The sequence below is a fragment of the Anabrus simplex genome, chromosome 2, assembly GCF_040414725.1.
Source record: "Anabrus simplex isolate iqAnaSimp1 chromosome 2, ASM4041472v1, whole genome shotgun sequence".
NCBI classification, from domain to species: domain Eukaryota; kingdom Metazoa; phylum Arthropoda; class Insecta; order Orthoptera; family Tettigoniidae; genus Anabrus; species Anabrus simplex.
In genome coordinates this window covers 1,174,133,983-1,174,157,270 of record NC_090266.1, presented here as the reverse complement: position 1 = coordinate 1,174,157,270, position 23,288 = coordinate 1,174,133,983, and the positions used below count along the sequence as shown (strand labels likewise).

The following is a 23,288-nucleotide window of genomic DNA, read 5'->3' as shown; positions in this document are numbered from 1 at the left end:
TATGATTACTCTCATGTTTTGTGTTCCACCTTGAAAAGTGTTGAAGATTACTTTTTTTACGTCTAGAAGCTGCAGGCTGTTTTTAACTGCGGTGAAGATGCTTCGGTGACATCTAGCTATCTTTTCCACAATGTTGCAAGAGTAGCTTAAATTCTAGGGGTTCTAATGGGCCGTGCCCCTACAGTTTATGCAAGACTCAAAACATAGCCGTTCTGTAGTGTAGACTATACTTGTTACCCGCTTCACAATAAGTTTGCATTCTGGCCTATTGCTGTCTGAAAACTCGGGCTCTAACCATTACACAGGCAATGCCATATAGCGGAGATGGGATGCAGCTGGAGAGAGAGAGAGAGAGAGAGAGAGAGAGAGAGAGAGAGAGAGAGAGATATTTGTTTTAGTGGAAGGAATTGCAGGTCAACGTCACGCGATCGTCCCTTCGAATAGTAATGACGTATCGCGACCTTCAAGATCACGGCACCTTCGTCTTTGCAGTGAGTGTGTGTCACGTAATTTCGAAATTTTAAAAAGCATTCTTTGGAATGCAATGTAGTACAATGTCAATTTCGTAAAAGAGAGGTAAATGGGTACTTTTAGCATTATACATTAAAACAGTCAATTTATAACTATTAAGTTCTTCTGTCTCCCGAAACAATTTTATGCGTAATACATTTATCAACTTTTGGCAGAACAAAACATATGGTAACGGTATTATACCTGAAAAAAAGAAGCAACCTAATTAAAATAGAATATGTTTCTAAATATTTCTAAATATGTGAGTGATTTTGATAGAATCTGATTGTAATTTTAAGAAGGAAACATCTTATTCTATTTTAATTAAGTTGTTTCTTTTTCAGATATAATACTGTTACAAGTTTTATTTTTGAGGAAGATTTCACGTTTGTTTATTCATAAATTAGTTTCAATAGAGTAACGGGCCTAAAAGTTATAAAAAAAAACTTAATTAGTTCGCAATCTCTAGTTTTGCGGCAAAAAAACGAACATGTTTCTGGTAACGAAAACTTACTGGAAGCCAAATGTTTCATTTTGCGGATAGTTTATAGATGTATTAGATAAATTAGTTTCGACACACTGAAGAACCTCTTCTTCGTCTTCAGAGTTGTCCCTCCTGCTACATGGTTTCGCTGTCTCCATTTAGTTCTGTCCTGCGCCATGTCAGGGTGGAGATCTTACACTCTTCTTGGCCGTGCGGTTAGGGGCGCGCGGCTGGGAGCTTGCATCCGGGAGATAGTGGGTTCGAATCCCACTGTCGACAGCCCTGAAGATGATTTTCCGTATTTTCCCCATTTTCACACCAGGCAAATGCTGAGACTGTACCTTAATTAAGGCCACGGCCACTTTCTTCCAACTCCTAGGCCTCTCCTATCCAATCGTCGCCATAAGACCTACCTGTGTCGGTGCGACGTGAAGCCACTAGCAAAAAACATGTAACCCGTCTTCGGAATAGTGTCGGCGTCTGCCCTTAGTACATGTCCAAGCTGTCGTAGACGACTCTCGCGTATTTTTTTCTTGAATCCCTGCAACGCCAAATCTCTCCCTGATGGAGATGCGATCCAGTTCAGTGACGCAAAGTGTCCACCTCTTAGTCTCCATGATGCCCAGTCGACGCTCTGTCTCAGTCGTAGTCGTCTAACATTCACAACCAAACAGTGCAACAGATCGGATGACAGTATGATAGATATTTGTTTTCGGATTATCTTTCATCCTCCGGTCGCAAGTGACAACGGTTGTTCTCCATTTCATCCAGGCTACGGATATCCTTGCATTGACCACTTCGACGTCCGACTCGTTGGCTGAATGGTCAGCGTACTAGCCTTCGGTTCAGAGGGCCCCGGGTTCGATTCCCGGCTGGGTATAGAATTTTAACCTTGATATGTTAATTCCAATGGCTCGGGGGCTGGGTGTCTGTGCTGTCCCCAACATTCCTGCAACTGACACACCACGCATAACACTATCCTCCACCACAATAACACGCAGTTACCTACACATGACCTCATCGGAGGGTCTGCCTTACAAGGGCCGCACCCGGCTAGGAATACCCACACGAAATTATTTTTACCACTTCGCAAGTCGGCCATCATCAGTGACCGTGGAGCCAAGATACTTGAATCTTGTTACTCGTGGCAGGTTCTCGCCGTCTACCTGAATGGAACTGACGTCATATATTCAGTCTTTTTATTTAGGCGCAGGCAATATTGCGCCAGCCGACCGCTCCATTCTTGGGTTTGGCATTGCAGATAAACCTGGGACTCAGAGGCCAAAATGACATCGTCTGCGTAGAGAAGCGTCCATGGCAAAGAACGGTGCAGGTCTGCTGATTACAGTGTCCATCACTAGAATGAACAAGAGTGGTGACAGCGCTGAACCTTGGTGAACATAAAGCAGCTGAACCCAGTTGACAAGGTATTCTGGCATGTCAGAATCTAACAGTTATAAATTAACTCAGCCGAAACTGAAAAGAAATGACTTCAGATAATACAAATTAAAATAGTCAAGCATGGGCAAAATTATCTTCGCTGTATAAAGTCTTAAGACCCCGAAGTGAATTTCTACTAAATCGGGGTTGTAGTAAGGATGTGAAGGAGAGGGCATATCAATCTGTGGTAAGACCTCAATTATATTATGGTTTCAGTGTATGGGGTTCACACCAGGACTACTTGTTACGAGAACTGGAAGAGATCCAAAGGAAAGCAGCACGATTGTTACGAATATGTTGCAACATTTGGGCTGAGAAGATTGAGAGATGAGCTGCTCGACTAAGCGGGATGTTCCCGAGCTGTCAGTGGAGGGATGGCGTGGAATAACATTAGTGGACGAATAACTTTGAGTGGAGCTTTTAAAGGTAGGGAAGATATGAAGATAAATTTGGAATTCAGGAGGATAAACTGGGCTAATATTCGTTTATAGGAAGAGGAATTAGGGAATAATGTAATTTATCAAGGGAAATGTTCACGTTCTTTGAAATCACTTAAGAAACCACCAGGTATACAATTGAAACAGAATTTGTCACCTGGACGACAGTCCTTAATGTAGATCTATGATGATTGATTGAAGCCGTTTCTTTTCTGTTTTTATTCGATCAGTCTGTAACTGTGAGCTGCTTCGCATCTATTGAAACTATTTCCAGTTAAATAAAATACCTGAAGGAGAAAACATTAACAACACATCATACCTGAAATATATATCATTTAATGAATAACAGAATGACAGGTTTCATTCTTGATAGAAAATCATCTATCAAATCACACTTTATTATTATTATTATTATTATTATTATTATTATTATTATTATTATTATTATTATTATTATTATTATTATTATTTCAGATGTGGCCTGCTAAGGGCCACGTGCCAATTTCAGTTCAGTTCTTCATACTTTGTTTTCTCTTCCGCTCCTTCCATTATTCTTTCATCCCTTCACTATGCTGTTTCTTTCTGTCCTCGGATGACTTCGCACGAGGCTTCTTGTTCAATCTTCCAAATTTCTCTGTCCATAGTTTTTTCTTCTCTTATATTATTTGTTTCTAAATCTTTCAGCTAGTTGTTGGCTTTTTGTCCCAAAGGTACTTGAATATCCTTTTCTTAAATCTGGAATCATCCGTTCTGTAAATATGTCCGAAAAAATTGCAATCTCCTTTTTATTATTATTATTATTATTATTATTATTATTATTATTATTATTATTATTATTATTATTATTATTATTATTATTATTATTACTCGTAAGGTGAAATAGCTTAAAAGATCATAAAATATTTTGTACAACTTTCGTCATGTAGCCTATAGTTTTTAGATGCAGCTAATATTAAAGGAGAAATTAGACATTTCTTGATTTGATCCCTTTAATATGGCTAGGCCACTGTGTACTAAATAATACTATGTACCTAGTGCACTGAGCCTCCGTGGCTCAGCTGCCAGCGCACCGGCCTCTCACCGCTGGGTTCCGTGGCTCAAATCCCGGTCACTCCATGTGAGATTTGTGCTGGACAAAGCGGAGGCGGAACAGGTTTCTCTCCGGGTACTCCGGTTTTCCCTGTCATCTTTCATTTCAGCAACACTCTCCAATATCACTTAATTTCATCTATCATTAATTAATCATTACACCAGAGGAGTGAGACAGGCTTCGGCAGCCGGCACAATTCCTCTCCTCGCCCCTAGATGGGGGCTTCGTTCATTCCATTCCTGACCCGGTCGAATGACTGTAAACAGGCTGTGGATTTTCATTTTCACCTAGTGCACTCTCCGGATATCCATGAACTTAAATACATAGTTTCAAGAACTTATGTCAAGCCGTTTTCCCGTGATGTTCAGACAAACAGATCGACGTATGAGGCAAAAATTTGAAGTGTGCGGAAAAACTTATAATTGAATTATTAGTTATAGATGTTAGTACGGGTGGAAGGTAACTACGAGAGTTGGGGGCATAAGTTGTGAACAATCTAGGAAACGACTTTGAAGGTTTACCGTAAAAATATCTTTCGAGGCCAATAACACTGTAATTAAAATACAGGGCTGGTGCTGTAGGGATGAAAATTTGTGCCCTTATAGACAGCAACATAAGCAAGCTTGTAGCTTTACATAACTGTTCGTATTTCGTGATGATCAGAGCTACCAGGCTTCCTCGTGACGTCGAATTCGAACCAGGGGAAACTGACTTTTCATCTAAAAAATAATACATTGGTCGAGATTCGAACAGAGGCAGTCTTAGTGAGGATACATTGAAGATGTCGCTCAGCTAACACGAATTTCTGACGGGAAACGTCTAGTGTGACGATACTACCTAGTTTTCTACTTCTATTGTCCTGTAAAAGAGAAGGGTGGTTCAAGTAAGCTGCCTCCAGCTAGTGACGCGTCTGGTCTCAAAGTCAAGCTTGAAGACATCACTAAAGAATTTACTTTTAATGATATTCATTTACTATTTTATCAAATTATTAATTACATAGAAACAAAATATCATTGAACACGGAAGAATTATCTCAAAATATGGCCCTAGCCAGGACTGGACCTTAGATTTCGAAAGAGACACTGGTCGAATTCGGCTGGTCCTGGTTAGGATATGGAAGAGATATGATGGAAGAATTTCATGGGAATACGCCCATGAATTACTATTAAGAACCTCACTAAATATTACTTTATAGAATAATATACATCACTTCAACGTTAACTTCTTGCAGTGACAAGGATTAAGACCAGAACAATCGTCGAAAAGAAAAGAAACATGTAATTTTTCGATAATTGCGCTTTCTCTTTCTTTTCTTGTATTTCCTGCACGTTGACATACATACAGTAAAACAAAGAAGAAACATTTGCTTGTGTGCTCAAAATGATACGGGCGGAGGCACAATGCAGTGAGCTCCAATTGTCTATCATATACCTTTCTCGAATGTGTACTGACCCAGACAAATCACTAGTACCTCCGAAACGCAAGGAAAACCTCTCCTGAAAGTGATCTTGGAAATACATTATGCCTATATTCTATATGTGTGAAGGCTGACATTAGGTCAAATTGGAAATTTGCAGATGGGCTCATTCACTAATAACCAGCTCTGTGGTGCAGGGTTACCTTAACTGCCTCGTACCTGACGTTTTCGTATTTAATTCTCGACTCGTCCAAATATTACAGTTTCAGATTGAGGGCTGGAACGAGGTTTACGTAGCCTCGTGCGACCAAGTGAGGAGCTGCCATATATAAGGGTCAGTAGACCAAGTCAAGAAAACCAAGAAGGTGAAGTCTCATTGACAGCTCTGTGCGCTAATAAAGGAATCTCGACAGACTTTTCCAGGTCCTGAATCAGTTTTCATAAATACATCTGCCTCTAGCTAATTACTCTGGCAGCGTCGGTAAGGAACTTATGAATGTATGGGGCGTGGTAGCTGAGGGGCATAGTCATTAGCTTCTCATCAAGGTGGCCGCGGTTCGAATCCTGTGGGTTATTTGAAATGAAAGGCCACATCCCTTTGGATTTGGTTCAACGTAAGAATGGAGGTACCGTGGCTATGGTCACAATAGAAAATCACGTAAACATCCAGGCTTACGGTTTAAACAAAATAAACTTATGACTAACCTTATAGAAGTTCAGTTGCTCTTTGGCATATCATTAGTACATTCGCAAGTCAAAAATCTTACTTCTGGGAAAGAAGAGTATTTAAAATAATTTCTCACCGGGCGAGTTGGCCGCACGGTTAGGGGCGCGCAGCTGTGAGCTTGCATGCGGGAAATAGTGGGCTCGAACCCTACTGTCGACAGCCTTGAAGATGGTTTACCGTGGTTTCCCATTTTTCACCAGGCAAATGCTGTGGCTGTACCTTAAGGCCACGGCCGCTTCCTTACCACTCCTAAACCCTTCCTATCCCATCGTCGCCATAAGACGTATCTATGTCGGTGCGACGTAAAGCAAATTGTAGAAAAAATAAGTTTTTCATTGATAATATTTGCTCTCAGAATAATATTAACAGTACTTATATTTAGGATTGTACAATGGGTTTATACTGTATCTACAATACGATTTTAGAGCAGTGTGAAAATATAACAAGCTCAAAAACTGGCTGAATGCGTTTTGCTTGTAAATCCACGAATATTGTTAAAGTTGAAGCCATTCTCTTTCCAGTTTCGACTTACTTAATACACAATATTGAAGTTTTCTAGTCTTCCGAAACTAATGAAAGGTTAAAAAATACAAAAAATATCAATAGGAATGGTCTAGGAGTGGGAAGGAAGCGTCTTAACTAAGGTACATCCACAGAAGAGATAATATAACAGAGAGCAACCTTTAAATAATTGATATAAAACTCCAGCGTTTTCCAGGTAATGGAGAAGAGGAAGCTAAATCAGGACGGTGGGGAGGAAGAAACAGCGAAGTGAAAGAATGAAGAACTATTAGAAAGCAAGAAGAGAAGCTTGACTATAAATGCAGGGTTACTTTACGTGGCTCTGACATGGCCAAATTCAAATACGAGATAAAACTAGTCACACATTAAAATAAATGATATCAGAGTGTGCCCCAAATCCCGGCCCCGTAGCTGAGTGGTCATCACAGTGGCTTTCAGTTTAGGCCATTTCCCCTAGGTGGAGAACTAACAGTTTGTGTCATACCGCGCGCGCGCACACACACACACACACACACACACACACACACACACACCTTCACACTGTTAATTCCTGGTGGGTCAATATTTTAGTAGCATTCCTCCTTAAAAATCTTCTGTGAGACAAAACTGCAACATCCCGGTGTCGCTAGACTGCAAATTGCAAATGATTTGGTTCATAAAGAAAGGGCTTTAGTCCATTTTAGCTAATTTTTGAGAAATCAAGAAAAACTATCTGGATATTTTACCATCATAATAGAAATGTAAAAATTGTTACTATCATATTAGGATTCCTCTGAACATATTTCAGGGATTTATCATCATTAGTTGAATTATACAAGATTTTTTTAAATCTTGTGGACTGATGGCCTTTCTTTATGAAAGAGGTTTACAAATGAGTAGCTTTATCTAACCACTCAAAGCTTCCATGCAGCCTTTTTTGTTCACAGAAAAATGTTAGAATATTATAATATAACAAAGTTCTTAGTCTCAGGATGAAGAACATTTACTGAAATGAGACGAAATCTTCCGTGTCCTCTAAGAATCATCTTCATTGTCATCTCCTCCTCTCACACTAGGCTCCGTGAAGTACTCCTGATACGCGACAGGTATATACTCGACCAGTTTCTTAAGACCATCAGTTTTACTCTTCTTAATAGATATCTTTCCTGCTGAGTACACAGTTTATTGGCAAAGATGATGGCACTCGACTGGAGCTACCTAGTCTGAAAGTGTTTCTGCTCATGTCATCAATGAATGATAAAACATATTTTTATAGGTTCTGTATAACGAAAACCGATGCCGGATGCCAACTTTCCAATCACAATATCACAGTGACGGAGAGGCTGGACTGATCTCCTTTCTTTACAAAACGATGTGATGACCATTCAAGATGAGAAATTCAACGTTAACTTAATTTCGAAAAAAAATGTGACAGATGTCCTTTTTTTATGAACCAATTCAAATGAGAGGACATTAAACAAATAAGAAATGGAGGTAGGCTGTCACTATTGTAACGGCTGGAGGGTTTTCAGGGTTTCCTAGGCTTACTTATTAAATTGTTATCGGTGTTTCAATTTCTCATAGTAACGCCTATTACGTTCTTTCGTTTCATTTCTTTTATTCCTTCATCATTCACTGTCCGGCTCCATGGCTAAGTGGTTAGCGTGCTGGCCTTTGGTCACAGCGGTCCCGGGTTCGATTCCCGGCAGGCTCGGGAATTTTAACCATAATTGGTTAATTCCCCTGGCACGGGGACTGGATATATGTGTCGTCTTCATTTCATCCTCGTCACGACGCACAGGTCGCCTACGGGAGTCAAATCAAAAGAACTGCACCTCGGACACATCCCGGCACTAAAAGCCATTCATTTCATCATTCACTTTTCTCGTTTCAACTCTTACTTTTGCACGCTTTTGCCGAATCCTAATCAAATTTTTTCTTCCATTATTTTCTTTTAAATTCTATACAACTGACCACGATGTATTCACAACAGCTAACCTCCAGCTGAGCGCGTTAGTCAACACAGCGCCATCTTATAACAGAGTATGCGTGTGACGTCATATATCTAGCACAAATTTTGCCTTAATGTGGAGCGCTATTTCATGAAAACTACGTTTCAAATTTTCGTTATTTATTTATTTATTTATTTATTTATTTATTTATTTATTTATTTATTTATTTATTTATTTATTTATTTATTTATTTACAGCAGGTACCCTCCTCCTTTATCAATTGAGACATTAAACATAATCATAAGTTAAATATTCTCGGTGATATACGCGGTCAACCCAAACACTAAAAGCGTCTTGAATTTTTTTTTTTTACATGTACTTGTCGAGGAATGTAATCTACGTTAAAAAGGCAAAGCCATCTCCATACAAGCAAAGAAGGCCCTTGGAGGAGTGGAAGGTAAAGGCTTCCACAGTAAGTTGGGCACTAAGTGGGGTACATCGGATAGCCCCTTTGCTCCCAGGAAGTAACCTGGCACTCACTTTTGGCGCAGCCTTAGTGAACCTCAGGGCCAGGTGCCTCTCAATTTCGTATCGTATATTTTTCGGCTTTCTGAGTTATGCTTATGCTACATTGCCCTTTTTTAGTTTTTGTACCGAAATCCACCCATTCACTTAATTTTCTTCAGTAGCAGTACATAGTACAATAGTAATTGTTGCATTAATAATTATGTGTACGCCTCTGTGCTGTAGTGGTTAGCGTGATTTGCTGCCACCCCCAGAGGCCCGGGTTCGATTCCCGGCTCTGCCACAAAATTTGAAAAGTGGTACGAGGGCTGGAACGGGGTCCACTCAGCCTCGGGAGGTCAACTGAGTAGAGGTGGGCTCGATTCCCTCCTCAGCCATCCTCGAAGTGGTTTTCCGTGGTTTCCCACTTCTCTTTCAGACAAATGCCGGGATGGCACCTAACTTAAGGCCACGGTCGCTTCCTTTCCTCTTCCTTGTCTATCCCTTCCAATCCTCCCATCCCTCCACAAGGCCCCTGTTCAGCATAGCAGGTGAGGCCGCCCGGGCGAGGTACTGGTCATTCTCCTCAGTTGTATCCCCGACCCAAAATCTGAAGCTCCAGGACACTGCCCTTGAGGCGGTAGAGGTGGGATCCCTGGCTGAGTCCGAGGGAAAACCAACCCTAGAGGGTAAACAGATTAAGAAGAAAAGAAGTGAACAGGAGACTCCAATAGTCGAATAATTGAGTTGTCGCAAATACAGTAGAGATAATACGCGACACTGAGCGAGATATCGAGGGACAGCTACTGGAGCTCACTCTAGCGGATAGACCTGAACAGTACTGATTCTCTCATAAGAGCACGTGTATTTTTGTGTGAAGTTTTTGGTGTTATTTTTGCATTTTCAGTGAGTTGACATAAATAAATAGTAGCGTGTGGCATTCCTTGATATCTCATCTCAACATGAGGGGAAAGGTATGTGCTGTGTTTGGCTGGAGTAATTACGAAGTAGAGAAAAATGCGCGGTCGTTCTTCAGGTTCCCTCGTAACAAGAACATGTAAGTAATATTGTGTTTGCATATATATTCTTCCAGTGACAGAGATGTTTATAGTACTTCATAATCTTCGGACCTGCTCGACCCATATTTTAACTGGCATAAAATGTAATACGCATATTTTATTGTATAGTGCAGCAGTTAACCTTCAATACCGATGTGTTGTTTTAGGTGTGATCTGTGGGTTTTGAAATGTCACAGAAGCGATTTGGATAAAGTGTACAAGAAAGAAGGGACGTTACGCTTATATAAGAATTATAAGATCTGTTCAGATCATTTCCAGGCCAGCGACCTTAGAAATTCTCGACAATACAGCCAAGGGTATGTTACATTTTTGCTCTAATTGTACGTAAATATTCCTCAAAGCATCACTATCGACAACATTTTCATACTTTTCTTTCTTTATCCCTCTTCTCAGATTAAAGCCGGGATTTTATAGATTATCTTTCTGTTAGTAGGCTTCATGTTAAGAGGAAAATTGTCCTGCTATTAAATGTTAATTCATTGCATCATATGTGTAAGGAATGTGCCGATATTTTTATTGACAAGTGTCTTAATGTGATGATACAATGTTTTTAAATGAGAAAAAAGACAAATCCAACCGTAAGAGTTCAGGCAGGAATATGCTAAAGCTAAAAAAGTAATGCATAAATGAAAGATCAAGCCATTTCACACCAGTCCATTTCACTTCTTGTTTATATGTCTAATTTCAGTCTTTGAATAATAACCTTTTAAATAATTCTTCATTCATTTATCCAGAATTGCTTTAGAAACTTCGAAGTTAATATCTCAATAACACTTTCTTTCTAGACGTAATTTATTTATCCATTTCCGTATATAAATTTCCATTGATATTTAAATTTAGCGCGATTTGTTCAGGTCAAGTCACTAGGAGCGCCACCGTCGAATTGTCTCCCATTTTAGCAAGGCGAAATCCGTAAGTGTCGCGTATTATCTCTACTGTATTTAGTTGTCGGTAAGCACTGAAAATGCCAGGAACATTTCTCCAGCGATTGCTGACCGCTCACTTTTGTACTTCTTCTGTAAACTTTACTCCGAAGGAGTTGCGAGGCTTTCTTTGCCCAGCGACGATATATAATACATCATTGTGGTGTAGCGGCTTAGCTGCTTGCCTGTAAGCTCGGCGAACGTGATTTGATTCCTTTTCAGTTGAAAATCCTGTGGTGTCATGAAGGGCATGTGACCTTAAATCCCCGGTCACAACTCTTTCGTGCCTCAGTGCGGACAGGGACCGTGAGCAAATGGGATAAGCTGCGGATGATGATGATGGTTAATATTATTTGGCGTCCAGCAACAATAATTTGTCATTTACCGGGCGAGTTGGCCGTGCGGTTAGCGGGCGTGCGGCTGTGAGCTTGCATCCGGGAGATAGTGGGTTCGAATCCTACTGTAGGCAGCCCTAAATATGGTTTTCCGTGGTTTCCCATTTTCACACCAGGCAAATGCTGGGGCTGTACCTTAAGGCCACGGTCGCTTCCATCCAACTTCTAGACCTTTCCTATCCCATCTTCGCCATAAGACTTGTGTCGGTGCGACGTAAAGCTACTAGCAAAAAAAATGGTAATTTCTGGTATAATCGCAATATAGTCATTCTTCGGGGGGGGGGGTCTACGAAGGTAAACCAGTTGGATTTCGGGCGTACGCCAACCAAAATGTTCGAATACCACTGCTTTAAACAATATTATTATTTATTAAACCATTAAAGAAGTCAATTATTTTTATCAGCCAGGTTATGCAGTCTCAAAAAGCGTTCGCCATCTAAAAATATGTTCACGATTATTGCAGACACAAAATGAAGCCGCTAGTGCCAGACCTGTTCAACTCCAGGTGCTCGTGCGGTCCAGAGACTAGTTATCTCTGAAAATAAGCGAGTTGCGTCATCACAATAAAAGGACTAGAGCGTGAAAAACAAGAGTAGACGAAGAAAGGAAAACAAAGCGTGAAGATTCCTTATACAGGTAACACTCGAGAATATTTTATAACCAAAATTAATCAAGAAAGCCTTTTATGTACCCCAGAGCTTGTGTCGAGACTGGCGCGTGTGAAGTGACTTGCCCTCTGACCTCAGGTCCTAGTCCTACACGTGTAGGAACTTTTCGTTATTGGAATGTTGGTTGGCCTGCAGTGCCCAAGAGATAAATGTACGAAATTTCTAATCATGACATGGCATATCAGAAGCCTAATGTGATTAGCTGCCATCCCCGGAGGACCAGGTTCTGTTACGAAATTTGAAAAGTGGTACAAGGGCTTGAACGGGGTTAATCAGAAGCATTATGAAAGAATCTAGAAAGTAACTACCATGAATAAATCGAGAATACATTTCTATGGACACATCAAGAGGATGGACCCGGAGGGTCTAGCCTACCCTGCAAGAAATATGGGAAGGCGAACATCAATGGATGAACCAACTAAACAAACCTCATAGCGCAACTGCCCGTGGCCTACTAAGCGACTGCTGCTCAGTGCGAAGGGCTGCAGGTTACGAGGTGTCGTGTGGTCAGCACGACGATTCCTTTCGGCCGTCATTCTTGGCTTTCTAGACCGGGGCTGCTATGTCGCCGTTAGTTCCTTAATTGTAATCATGTAGGTTGAGTGAACCTCGAACCAGCCCACAGGCCCAGCTAAAAATCCCTGAGCTGGCCGGGAATCGAACCGGAGGCCTCCTGGTAAGAGCTAGGCACGCTACCTCTACTTCGCAGGACCGGCTTCTATGGATGAAGGAGGTACACAAAGACTTAGAGGATGTGCGTGTCGAAGAGAGAGAGATACAGAAAAAGACCTATCTTTTGGAAGAAAATTACGGGAATGAGGGATAAACCCGAGAAAGGACTTGCCAAACCACGAAACATCTCGGGGTGGAAAACCGAGAAGATGCCAAGAACTTACGCATGTTTGCGGTAGTGCTAAGAAAAAGACATAAGTGTGAGGGATAAAGAATGAATGAATGAATGAGTGAATTAATATTTTGTTTTCATTTTAGGCAACGCTTCGCTCACAACAAACCCATTCTAAGAAGCTCCTACTGTACATTGATATTCACGTCGCATGACGACCAAGGTTGTGTTTTCGTCTATGTATAAGGAGGGCCAGTTCGTTTGTGTGTCAGTGTGTCGCCCTGCACTGGAGGAAGAGCCACTGAGATGACACACGTCTCACTTGGTGGGTTCGGTTTATGTTTACACCTTTGATATCGTCCTGATGAACTCTGTTCTGCCACGTAGTTTCCAGTGCTTACATTAAATTTCTTGTACTTCTTAGCTTACACCAGAGTTTAGAAGCTGATGTAAAGAAATTAATATATTGGACGACTTCCAACACCAGAGCATTGTAAAAGAACTTATAGTAAATATAGATAGAGCCCTGTACGGATCAGACTATCCGCGGATTTATTCTTGGCTTTCTAGACCGGGGCCACTATTTCACCGTTAAATGGTTCCCTAATTGCAATCATGTAGGCTGAGTGAACCTGGAAACAGCCCTTACTGGATTTAAATATTTACAACATTCGCGGATAACGATTCGCGGATGAGGATAGCTATTCGCGGATATCCGCGAAGTTAGTGTTTTGACGGATACAAACTGTATGACAGTGCGGATAATTTTGCTGGTAATTTCTAAATAATTACTGTTATTGATTTTCAGTCAGGTATACTCTTATTTTTGCGTGTGGTTAGGTGACCCTTGACGGTGGTATGGGAGAGTGGTGATATATAAAGAGCCTTGAGACCATAAAGCCGTAAATCTGACATGCCTAACTAGCTCCTGCCCGCAATTAGTGGAAGGAAGGAAGGAAGGAAGGAAGGAAGGAAGGAAGGAAGGTAGGTCAATACGTCAGTAGTCGTCGCAAGAGAAAATTCCTCATAAAACTGTGACTGTAAGGGTTCTGGTGCCTGGTCTATTGTATTATGTTAACAGATCTATCCGTTTAAATACCCTGGGTGTAATATACTGTGTTTAAATATTTACACTATCCGCGGATAACGATTCGCGGATGCGGGTGCGGATGAAGGAAGTGCGGATGCGGAGCGGATGCGGATATTATTTTGTATATCCGCGCAGGGTTCTAAATATAGAGTATACCAACCATTCTTCAATCTTAGTTTCCGTAGCGGTCAAATAGGCCCCATGTTACTCAAGTATGTTATAAATTATGGTTCAGGCATTTTTGAGAGCGCTGTTCCATTTTCCAGTTCTTTAACTGATGGCAAATAACGCAATTTCGCTAAGTTCTTGAAATAAGCATTGGCAGCCAAGTAAGTTGGACATGTATTATTGTAGATGCAGTGTTAGCAGAAGAAAGGTACAGAAAATGGCATAAATCACGACTTGTGACTTCAGTTAGAAAACTCGTGCACTTGTGAGCCATTTGACTGTTACGGAAAACATCCGGGAAGTTCTTATGTTCTTCTATCACATACAGAATATCACTTTCTTATTCACACACTTCCATTTTGTAAAAAGAGCAGTATATTTTTGAGAGTAAAAATAATTTCATTGCAATTATCTTTTAACAAAAATATTTCAGGTATATTTCTTTATAATGTCATACAAAAATAAACCGTTTCTACAAACGTAATATAAAATAGTATAATGCAAAATACACAATATAACAAATGTTGTACTTTTCTATGTCACGTTCTCATTCATACAGATGCCACTACTTTAAATAAACATACGAATGAAATGTCCTTTAGCAGCAATCCTAATACTTCGCGGAGGAACAGTTATCTTTAATGACAACTTGCCATTCACAGTACAAGCCTCTGACACTTTTCACGGCTGATACTGAATCACTCTTCGGGCAACACTCGCATAAACTCTTCTTTGGATGAGACATTTCTCCTATGGACCTAGACTTGAAAAATGCCCATAGAAGTTCAATAGGATTGAGGTCATCAGACTGGAGAGGCATTTTCAATTGTTTTGGAACGTTCCAAATTAACCACTCTTTGTTGAGAGGAGTATGTTTCGGGTCGTCATTTTCAAACATATAGGTCGGTAGCATTCAGTTTTCCAGCACTTTAACATGGTTGTTCAGAATGTCATTATACACTGTTTTGTCCGTCGTGTCTTCAATAAATTGAATATTCCCTACGCCTTTATCTGACATACACCCCCAAATCATAACTACCGAGCTCGATAGCTGCAGTCACTTAAGTGCGGCCTGTATCCGGTATTCGGGAGATAGTGGGTTCGAACCCCACTGTCGGCAGCCCTGAAGATGGTTTTCCGTGGCTCCCCATTTTCACACCAGGCAAATGCTGGGGCTGTGCCTTAATTAAGGCTACGGCCGCTTCCTTCCTATTGCTAGCCCTTTCCTGTCCTATCGTCGCCATAAGACCTATCTGTGTCGATGCGACTTAAAGCAACTAGTAAAAAAAATCATAACTGAGCCACCTCCATGTTTCACTGTGGGAACTGTATTTTTTTGCAAGTTGCTTTATGTCGCACCGACACCGATAGGTCTTCTGGCGACGATAGGGAACTGTATTGGCCACATCGTTGCCCGTATTGACCTTCCTCCATACCGTGTGGCACCATCTGATCCAAAAGGTTTATTATTTTAATTTCATCGCACCTGATAACATACAGTAACTTCAAAACTCCTGGCCCTTATAAAGGTGTTATTTTGCGAAGAGCAGTCTTGACGCACTGACCTTCTTCCTAACATGGGGCCTCTTCCTTGGTACTCTGCCAATGTAACTACGTCTATTTAATACCCGGTGGACCGTCTCAGTACAAATTTTCTTCCCAGTAACAACTTCCAGTTCTACCCGCAGGTTAGGAACACTCATGTGGGGGATGGATTTCACTCCCCTCGAAATTAGTCGTTCTTGTTGACTTTGCATTTTTTTGTTTGCGTTTTCTTGGTACATTATTCACTGATCCTTCATCCTTAAGCTTATTCCCGACATCTTGATCTGTAGCGTAACGTTCCTTAATAAGCGCTAGGTTTATAATTTTCTGTTTCAATTCGGAACTAAGCTCCTTTTCCGTGGCTATTTCTACCAGCACTCCCACAGGTTGCAGGGGATAACAACTATCCGTACCTATACTCGTTCCACATCTGCATACGCCGAGCTCAGTGTTATCGAACGATTTCATACATCTACACAAGTACATGACTAAGTGACTTGTATTTGGGGGGTGTAAATAGTGTTTTCTTTTGTATACACAGACTATTTGCAATAGAAAATAATTTGTGCATTCGTTGTTTACGTCCTGCTTTTACCTCCACTATATAAAACTATAAATTAATTTCAGTAACTTAATAAAAATGGAATGTTTTATAATGAAATGGGCTATGTATACGAAAGTGACGTACTGTATGGCCCGGTTTCATCAACACATGTTAAATATATACTAACAAGTAGTTAGTTAATACGGAGTTAGAAATTTAACATCTTGTTAGGTTTCTTGCGTTTCATCAAACTTTTCTTGTGAAATGTTAACTAATCGACTGTTAACTCTCCCAATATTGCGAACTGGTGCGAATCAAGGAGGCAGTGGTATGAACATGCTGTTTTACAGCGCGCTCCGATGCGCTTTTGTTTGAGCACAGCTGTAAAATATGGCGCGTGAAGTGAAACGGAATCGTAGTTCTAATTTTTCCTCTTTCGAAGAAGAGTTGTTAATTGAATTAGTTAGTAAATATACATATAAGTTATTGAGTGCAAGCGCACAGATGGCTTGACGATAAAAGAAAAGGACGAGGCGGGGGAAAAGTCCGCGAGGTTTTCAATGGGGTAAACAGATACTTTTTTTTAGCGGGTATCCGCTGTCACCTAACAAAATCACTTCGTTAATTGTCCCACTTCAAACTGTGCTCCGATATGGGAGTAATTAAATATTGTATTGTAGTGTGCAGAACCAGACTACCTAGCAAGTATATACCTGATTTGGAGGTTAGGCTCAATCACCTGAACATTAACATTAACAGAGAAATATCCCTTTCGATTACGATATATTTCGGCCCAATTGCCTCCAGGTGATTGGATTCTTGCATGTGTGCAATCTATTGCACGTAGAACAAACACTAGGACAGGGCCATCCAAACAGCGCTCCCCGAGCGCTAGCGCTCTGGCCGCGCTCCAAGCCAGTGCTCCGAGCGCTTTGAGGGAAGGTAGTTTCGGTAGTGGTGGGAGGAGCTTGGCTAGCTGAGCGAGCGGTCTGCCCGCCGGGCCGAAGAGAGCATCCGATTTTTTAGTGTGCCACAGAGATTTTATGTTAAAAAAAACACAATTTGTAACGGCATTACAGTGCCAACCACAGGGATTATTACGGTGATTTGACAGACGCCAGTCGCTAATCGAAGTTGGAAGAATTGAAAGAAAATTTCAAGCAGCACTGTTCTGTAGATATTATTGTTTTAATTTTTAAATGCTTATTTACAAACGGGAATGTATAAATGATTGAATTATCTGAAGAACACTAAAGTTGTGACTTGCCGTATTTTTGTCTGACAGGAGATTGAGGAGAGTGAGGTTGGTGGACCCACTTTACGAACAAGCTACAAATGTTCGTCGCAAATTGCCAAAGATGGGAAACCCTTCGCGGAAGGGAATGTAATCAAGGAGTGCCTAATGGACGCGGTGGCATGTATTTGTCCTATGGAGCTAGTTGAGAAATTTCACAAAATCTCTCTTTCTCCTCACACTGTACCTCGCAGAATAGACAATATGGCCGTTGATATGGAACAACAATTAATGGAGAAGGCAGCAAATTTTGTATCCTTTTCCATCGCCCTCGATGAATCAACGTACATTGCGGACACAGCTCAGATCGTTATTTTCATTCGAGGGTGGATGACGATATTCGGCACACCGAGGATTTCCTAGACTTGGTAGCTCTCAAAGACACCACTACCAGTTTCGATATTTTCAAAGCAGTGGAGTGTGTTTTTGAGTCAATGGGATTAAAATGGGAGCGGTTCACGAGTGTAACGACGGATGGAGCTCCTGCATTACGTAGTCTACGCACGGGGTTCCTCAGCTATGTAAAATTAAAAATGACTGAGAGCGGTACTACCCTAATGGCGGCGATCCAGTGCTTGATACACCAGCAGGCAATCTGTGCAAAAGTCGCCAAACTTAAAGACGTAATCGGAACAGTTGTGCGAGTGGTAAATTTTATTCGATCCCATGGACTCACGCGCCGTTAATTCAAAGAGTACCGGGCGAGTTGGCCGTGCACTTAGGGGCGCACAGCTGTGAGCTGGCATTCGGGAGATAGTGGGTTCGAAGCCCACTGTTGGCAGCCCTGAAGATGGTTTTCCGTGGTTTCCCATTTTCACACCGGGCAAATGCTGGGGCTGAACCTTAATTAGTACCTTAAAGGCCACGGCCGCTTCCTTCCCATTCCTGGGCCTTTCTTGTCCCATCGTCGCCATAAGACCTACCTGTGTCGGTTTGACGTAAAGCAAATAGCAACAAAAAAAAAAGTCAAAGAGTTCGTGGATGACATCGAAGTGGAGTATCCGGATATCCCGTACTATGCAGAAGTAAGATGGCTGAGCAAGGCGAAGGTGCTTCATCGAGTTTTTTGCTTGCGGAATGCAACAGATACCTTTTATGACATGAAAGGGCGTCCCGAAATTATTTTGCGTAATCCTAAGTGGGTGGCGGACTGGGCCTTTTTAAGTGACATTACTGTCCATCTGAATACCTTGAACACTTCGCTTATCTAGCTCGATAGCTGCAGTCGCTTAAGTGCGACCAGTATCCAGTATTCGGGAGATAGTAGGTTTGAACCCCTCTGTCGGCAGCCCTGAAGATTGTTTTCCGTGGTTTCCCATTTTCACACAAATGTTGGGGCTGTACCTTAATTAAGGCCACGGCCGCTTCCTTCCCAGTCCTAGCCCTTTCCTGCCCCATCGTTGCCATAAAGACATATCTGTGTCGGTGCGACGTAAAGCCAATAGTAAAAAGAAAAAGAAATCGCTTCAGGGCGAAAAGCACAATATCTGCTATTTGGTGGAAGAAATTCAAGAGTTCAAATGAAAATTGATTTTGTGGGAAACCAGTTACGTGCAAGGAACACAGGACATTTTCCATTGGTTGAAGCAGTGAAATAAGGTGTCGACATTGATGAGTACTTGCAGGCAATTCGCCAATTACAAGAAGAGTTTGAAAAGAGATTTTCTGAATTATCAGAACCCCAAGCGGTGTTAGATGTAATTGTTCGAACATTTTCTCTTAGTGCAGACAGTGCTCCACAGCTATTTCAATTAGAGTAGCTTGAACTGCAGTGCAATGTTCGTCTTAAAGACCGCTTTCTAATGTCACGAAGTTTGGAAGAATTTTATAGTGGCTTACTGCAAGAAGAATACCCCCTTTTATATAAACATGCATATAAAGTTCTGTCAATGTTCGGCTCAACGTACATTTGTGAGCGTTTATTTTCGGTTCTTAAGCTTACCAAAAGTAAACACCGTGCAACGATGAGCGATAGAAACTCGCGTAATTGTTTAAGAATATTGGTATAATATTGGTAAAATTTTGTTGAATTTTCCTCTCAGGTATGTTCAAATTTCAGTTTTGAATAAATCGCATTATTGTTTTCTTTACTTAACACTTGATTTCGTTTCCTGCATATTCCATACATCGGAGTACCTTTCGATTTGTATATGCGGTATATTTGTTATGGCAAAACAGCCCTATCAATATGATGTCAACAAACCCACAAAAGCCGTCGGACGAACGACTGTACGTACGTATCTAGTTAGCGCGGTCCGAACATCGTCTGTCTCAGGTCTCCTCGCTGCCACACTGTAGTGGTGGTAGGGGAAGGAGCGCTAGTCTGACTGCCCAGTGCTCCCCGAGCGCGGGCGCGCTCTCGGAGCGCAATAGCTGGATGGCCCTGCACTAGGAAAACGGCTTATTTCATAGAAGTCGCGGATAATTTACTGACGCTCTTCTACTGAAGGGAATGTTATATACCTCCTTCTCATGGATGCTATGGCTGCAGACACACGACAAACAACTCTATTAACAGTGGCTTTAGAAATTCCAGCATTGTCTCCGGCCATTATGTGAAAATAACTAGTAGCAAAAACTCTTAATATTATCAGTACCTGCAACATTGGAGAAAGAGGTAAGTTTCTCTTCGTAGGATATTCTAACCTCACTTGAATTTCGTCAACAACCTTAGCAACGACTGTTTTCGATAACCTGTATCTATGAAGAAATTTCGGATCCGTCAAATTTTCAAAGTCATTACGTCGCTGAACTCTTCTTCGATCAGGACTGTTTTGTAAAAGATCTAAATAGAGCAATTCCGCCTCGAAAGCGAGATTCACAGCAGCCATTTTGGAACAGGTTGCTAAATGCTAATGTTAGCCATTTAACATTGGAAATGGCTGATGTTAACTTTAATACGCAGTTTAACATTTGTTAATGTTAACATTTGTTGATGAAACGCAAATTTTCTTAAATCATATGTTAAAATGATTTAACACCTTGTTAAGTACTAACATGTGTTGATGAAACCGGGCCTATATATACAGTTATTGTCTTTCTGTCTGCACATTCGAAAGTTTTGGCTAATAGTATTTTTTATTTTATTTTTTCCCTGCTCTGGTGAGGAGTATAATGATAAATTCCGCCTTCGGTATTGCTTTTGTTGGTCTTTGGAAGTATCTAGCCAGATCTTCTGGAATGACTGACACGAAGATTTGTATTTAAGCAAAGGGGATTATGAGAGGGGAAACTTAGTTACAGTGTACAGACGTGCACATTAATGGTGTCCCGACATAAACAATCAACACTGCCCCACTCCAGTACTGGAAAGAAGGGGAGAGAGTGAAGGAGTAGTGCTGAAGGCCAATCCAGTACAAAACATGGGGGAAGGGAGTGAAGGGGTAGTGTCGAAGGCACAATGACTCACCTTCTCGCTTAACGCATTGCTGCATGGACTGCATGCAGACAGCCCGCTACAAGACTTCGTTGTGATCGAAATGGGCACAGTGGCGGATGTATTGAAGTACAGCATTAGGTTACCTACTCGTCCGGCCCTGCGGTGTACGGGGCAACGCGTCCGGCCGCCCCGGGTTCGATTCGCGGCCAGGTCAGGGGGTTTTAATTGTAAATGATTATATCCGTGGCCTGGGGACTGCGTGTTTGTGGCGTCCTTAACGTTTCTCACATTCAACACTCAACACTTCCGCAATTCCAATTACATGCAAGTTCATAAATTGTGCAAGTAAGGGCAAAATAACTCTATAGGTCGACGGCCCGAACAAATAGCATTTTAACATAAAAAGTAACCTACTCTGTTAATTACAGTATTAAGAGGTAAAGGAGGTTTTTAACCGAAAAGTATTTTATACTAGTTAGGAATATTTTGTAGCTGCGTTATATCGGGTCTACCAATCCTTCTTCACCTCGTTCTTGCCATATTTCTATCCATCACCAAACTGTCTTAAGACTGCATGGTATTGCTTGTGTTATTGCTTGGGGGACCATGAGAGCCTCCCATATGCCAATAATACGCCCTCGATTCACCTGTGATAGGATAGGAGCCATCTTATTACAATGTTACAGTATAACGCCGGAATACACACACTGTGTATTCAGCACTACCTGTTCACTCCCTTACCTTCCTTTTCTGTACTGGAGTGGCCTTCAATACTATCCCTTTACTCTCTCCCCTCCTTTTCAGTACTGGAGTGGGGGAGTGTTGATTGTTTATGTCGGGACACCATTAATGTGCGTGCGTGTACGTTGCACACATTTCAACACGGGTCAATTTTTGGGCATGTGTATAGGCCTATAAAAAGATGTAGGAATGCTCAGCGAGTTTTAAGAAGTAACCAGATGACCGGTAGTGAGATTTTAGCCGGTTACGTCTCAAAACGCATGAGTCTCAAAACTCACGGGCTAAAATTAGTAGAAAATAGTATCAAAATCAAGACTACAATCTAGTAGCTAAATTAGCATTCTAATGAGTCTCAAAATTCACGACTCCGGACAGCAGATGCCTGCGATGACCGCAGGAGGGGTGAGGTACGCGGTGACTCACGCTGCCCTTCGACCTATGTTGTCCACCCACTTTTAGAATGGGATATTAAATGTATTACACGCCAAATTCTTTAAGTATAACACCGATCTTTACTCGGTTATTCTCCTTGGTGCCATCGAACAGTGCACAACATGGAATTCATTACTTCGCAAAATGGTGAAAATTTAATCTACAACGGTACGAAATGAAATGGCGTATGGCTTTTAGTGCCGGGATGCGTCCGAGGACTTCGGCTCGCCAGGTGCAGGTCTTTTGACTTGACGCCCGAAGGCGACCCGCGCATCATGATGAGGATGAAATGATGATGAAGACACATACACCAAGGCCCGTGCCAGCGGAATTAACCAATGATGGTTAATATCCGAGCTTCCCGAGAATCGAACCCAGCACTCCTATGACCAAAGGCCAGCACGCTAACTGTTTAGCCATGGAGCCAGACAATCTACGACGGTTGTACTTTTGATAAGCAGAGATAAAACAAGTCGGGCGAATCAGTACGGTTTTGTCATACAAGACTGTTATCCGCGTGTGCCGGCCAAGTTATAAATTGCAAGTGACAGTAGCATTTTAAGTGAAACAGTCCAACAGTGTGTACCTGATGTCCGTGGGTTTCTCAACGTCCCGTCGCGTACATAATTTGTGAGGCTACACAACAGGCCCACCTCTTGATGAGAGAGGTGCTAATTACAAGAGGGCACGCAGTTCCGGTTAGCGCTAACAATGGGCCTTTTCGCACAATTTCCATTATATTTTCAAATATCTACAGTTATGTGGGTAGGATGGGCATTTATCCATTCAAAGAACTGGCCAGGCTTGTGAGTTTTCAGACTGCTCCAAGTAAAGAAACCTACTCTTACTAATCCTCTCCTTGGAATTAGTGAATTTTCATACTCGTGAGTTTTAAGACTCGTTAATTCTGAGACGACACGTTTTAGCCCACCACTCAGTTATGTTACCTGAGGCTGAATTAAGCTTGAAACCAGTCCTAAATGTGTGGCAGAACCAGGAATTAAACTATGCTAACCACCGAGGCGGACCATTGTTAGTACCCGCATGTGACAAGCGGGGTGGCCTTGTGGAATGAGGACATCATCTCGGTGACAAGGCGTTAAGTGTCGACATTCCACGACAGG

General features: G+C 41.6%; 1 protein-coding gene across 3 annotated transcripts in view; it reads left to right on the top strand.

Annotated features, from left to right (window-relative positions):
• LOC136864770 (dual oxidase maturation factor 1) overlaps nt 1-23,288 on the top strand; it is a 563,446-nt gene that overhangs the window by 299,776 nt on the left and 240,382 nt on the right. The gene's annotated exons all lie outside the window — the stretch shown is intronic.